A 4,194-nucleotide genomic window follows, 5' to 3' on the forward strand; every position below is an offset into this window, starting at 1 on the left:
AGAGAGAGAGAGAGAGAGAGAGAGAGAGAGAGAGAGAGAGAGAGAGAGAGAGATTAGTATAAATCAAGGACTCATTTGAGTACCTTGCTAAAGGGTCAGGATTTTCTATGTGTCAGAGAAAGATGTATGGTCTGGTATGTATATTGAACAGCAATCTGTTATTCTCTGGAACCAACAAGATCATTTAGAAGACATTAAAATCTCTGGCAATAGAAACTACTTCTAAATATTATGTTTTGCTTTTTAAAAAAAGTTATAAAATCATAGGTGGTCAGACACTTCTAAAAACAAACATAAATCCTATGACACTACTGACTGAAGCATTGAGATTCAGGGAAGCCCCAGGGATGGCAGAGCCAGAAGTGACAGCTGATGATCATGAATCAATAGGTGAAGGATCCACCAGAGTCTTCTGCATCTGCAGCACGTATCTCAGAGTGTGATCTGTCCCTTGCTTTGGTTAGAGTGAGTCCCAGCAGGAAGGCAGGCAATTGGAGCAAGATTACTGCCTGCTGGAAGTGGAGGTGCTACCTCTAAAGGAAGAACATTAGTGCCTTGTGTCAAAAGCAGTCCCCTGTCTCTGCTTCAACGTGAATCAACAAAGGATAGGCAAACCTGGGGCTAAGGCCATCAGGTTCAGTGTGACTCTGGAGCAGGTGGAAAGGCTCCCCCTACAAAGGTCTTACCTGCTTCTGGGTCTCTCATTTTGCTGCTTCCACTTCAAGTGGTGAGACCCAACAGCCAAGTGTGGCCTTCTTGTCACCTGCATGCAGTAATGACTGGACATAGCTCCATATCAGGAAATGGCAATGATTGACCATGGACAGTTGGACAGTCTGTCTGTCCCTGTCATTCTATGCAGCATGGCTTTTGCCTGAGAATCCTGTGGGCAAGCCTAGCTGTCACTTGCTTCTGTAAAGATGCCAAGTCAATCAAAGCTGTGCCTGTTTGTGCGGTGCCCTTTCATGAATGCGTTCTCTGCCACGGCTTTTTACCCGGATTGCCTAGGCCATCAGAAAAACACATGTTTGTGTAAAGGGCCAGGTGGAGACCGGGAAGATAGCTTACTTGAGAAAGGGCAAGCACGAGAGTTTGATTCCCAGCACCCACCTAAAAGCCTATGATGGTGCACACTTGTAATCCTAGCCCTGTGGAGGATCCTGGGGCTCAGTGACCAGCCAAGTTAACACAATGAACAAGCCCTGGGATACAGTGAGAATCCATCTCAAAAACCAAGGCTAACAGTTACTGATGGACAACACTCAAGTTAGCTTCCATACTCACTCATACATGTGTGTACACTCATGCGTGTGTGTGTGTATGTGTGTGTGTGTGTGTGTGTGTGAGAGAGAGAGAGAGAGAGAGAGAGAGAGAGAGAGAGAGAGATTTTTAAATAGGTCTGGGGTATTTCAATGAATAAAGCACATGATTTTCAAGTACAAGAACCTGAGTTTAATCCCCAGATCCTACATAGAAATAGCAGCTATGAAGGTGAGTGTGGTCATTTAGGCCTTTAATTCCAGTAGTTGGAAGGCAGGCAGATCTCTGAGAGTTGGAGGCCAGCCTTGTCTACACAGTGAGTTCCATAGCCAGAGTTACATAGTGAAGCCCTGGCTCACAAAGCAAAACAAAACAAAAATAACACATGTAGTCATATGCTCTTGTAATCTGAGCACTAGATAAACAAAGACAGGAGGCTTTCTGGGGCTCCCTAACCAGCTAATCTATCCTAACTGGTTACCTCTAAGCCAATGAAAAACCTTGTTGGAAAGAAGACAGATGGCATTCTAAGGAAGATTCCCCAGGTTTTCCTCCAGACTCAACAGATACACATGTACACACACACTCACACACACTCACACACACACACACACACACACATGCCACAAACACCAAGATAAATAAATTAATAATAATAATAATAATAATAATAATAATAATAATAATAATGGGCTAGGGGTGATTTTAAGCTTTGAGATCCATGCAGTTGGTTGCAACTGTACAATTGCCTGGAACACTGGAAGTTGACAGAGAAGGACATAGTCCCAAAAAAGAGATAAAAGCCAGTTTTCAAGGGATAATTCTGCCCCTCCATGTTAGTCGACCACCCTCGTTCCCCCACCCCCCAGGGCAGGCCAGAGCAGTCACTGCTTTCAGTTGTCCTCTCCCAGTCTCAGGGATCAGATCTCGCACTCCTGCCTCATGTGGGCTCATCCCAGTGAGGTGCTTCAGTGCATTCTTGTGGCACCATGGTGCATCATTTTCCTCCTTCTCCCCTCACAGCTAGAATTTGCATTTGACATTGGTGTTACCTTGCCCCAGTTTCTTTTCTGAGGATTACCTCATTGCTGCATTCTTCAGACCGAGCCCTTCTGGCCTGACAGCTCCAATTTGTCACTGCCTACAGAGAGTCCTGGACCTCGGTAGGTCCACATTCAAGGGATGGGACTAATATCACACTTCAGCCGAGACTGCCCTCCCTGCCCATAGCCATTCAACCTCTTCTGGCCCACATTCTACTCTGCATTCAGGCCTTTTCTGATTGCTGAAGTCACACTGAGATGTGACTGCTTATAGATTCTCTTGGAATACATACCAGGACATACATATACATATTTGCCCATTCACATGAATGCATCTATTTAATTATTCCTCCATATATCTATCTGCAAGTATATGACTCTAAATGGAGTCACACAGCTATCTGGGCTTTAATCCAGTACCACGTGGCTCACTTTTGCCCTCCCTGATTGTTTGTCTATATATCTATGCTAGCCAAGGCTTCTACCATCCATCACTCATTGGGCTATTTACTTGACCCTCATCCATGTGAACAGTTTCAACCTCTGCCTGGTGGTCCAGTGGGAAACAACTCTACCAACCATAGCACATGCTTATAGAAAGTCTCATTTACCTCCAGTCTTAATGTCTTCAAACTTTGTCCAAAGTTGCTCAGGCCAGAAGCTTCTCCTGTACCTCCAAGGTTGTACATCTCGTCTTATATACTCTCCCACCCCAAATTCATACTGAAAGTCCAACCCTTCTTTTTTTGCAGGTTTGTTTTTGCATTTTTTAAAATTGATTTAAGTTTTATTGCATTATGATGAGAAAAGGTACATAATTTCAATTTATCTGAATTTGTTAACATTTAAAAACATATTTTAAGTAAATAAAATTACATCACATTCTTCTTTCCCTTTTGTACCCCAACTCCTCCCAGAGACCCCCCCTTCAAAACATGCCATACCTTTCAGGGTTTTTTTATTTTGTCATATTCTTTTAAATTTACAAAATATTGTAGCAATAAAAATGAGTATTATAAAAGTTGTTGGATATAAAACAACAATCAATTGAACAGTCTTATGTAGATGCTTGTCTACAGCAATACTTAAAATACATACATTTTTCTCAATATAAATTTTAAACATCTCCAAACATATTAACTGTATATTTTAAAATAATACACTACTACTAGTTTTTTTAAATGAACATAAATAGATAAAGTCTTTTTCTTTGTTTTGTTTTGTTTTTAGTAGAGCTTAAAATCTTGGCTCTTACTGTGGTACAAGCCCAAAATAAGAACAATTTTTAGATGTTGGAGTTCATTGTAATATGGCTGTACTTCAGTGACCCTAACATCACCAAAGGATTTTTACCTCTACAGTAGCTAAGCTAAGGGTGGACAGTTTTACTGCACCAAGGAATGAATTGTAGGCATGATTTTTGGATACAGAAATCCTGCTATGGTCAAAGCTACTTGACTTTGGTGATTGTCTTCTTTCTCAGCCCACAGGGAACAGCTTACATTTATTTAAGAAATGCTGTGTGTATTAAGATGGTCTGTCCGTGAAGTCATTCACCAACTGTTTCAATGAACAATGGTTCTGCTTGGAGGGTGGCACAGACATTAGGTGAGGGTAAGAATATGGTTCATTGGCTGTGATAATTTGGAAAAGCATTCATGTCAAAGAAAGAGTAACTTATAAAGTCCTCTTCTTCAAAATTGATACAACCGTTATAAATATCAAGCAAAGCATTCAGTCTCACTCTTTGTTGTTTTCTTACAAGCCACCTCCCAAGTTAATTGTCTATGTCTCCCTTAGGTATATAAATACTTTTGAAATATGTAAGCTGTTCTGAAAACTATAGTATAGTGTAAAAACATCAAATAAACAATACTACTAATAGAGAGGC

The 4,194-nt window shown here is 41.1% G+C and overlaps 1 protein-coding gene across 6 annotated transcripts in view; it reads left to right on the top strand.

Annotated features, from left to right (window-relative positions):
- Syn3 (synapsin III) overlaps window positions 1-4,194 on the top strand; it is a 467,567-nt gene that overhangs the window by 436,084 nt on the left and 27,289 nt on the right. The window lies entirely within an intron of this gene.

This window comes from Mastomys coucha, unplaced genomic scaffold (genome assembly GCF_008632895.1).
Source record: "Mastomys coucha isolate ucsf_1 unplaced genomic scaffold, UCSF_Mcou_1 pScaffold4, whole genome shotgun sequence".
Classification (NCBI taxonomy): domain Eukaryota; kingdom Metazoa; phylum Chordata; class Mammalia; order Rodentia; family Muridae; genus Mastomys; species Mastomys coucha.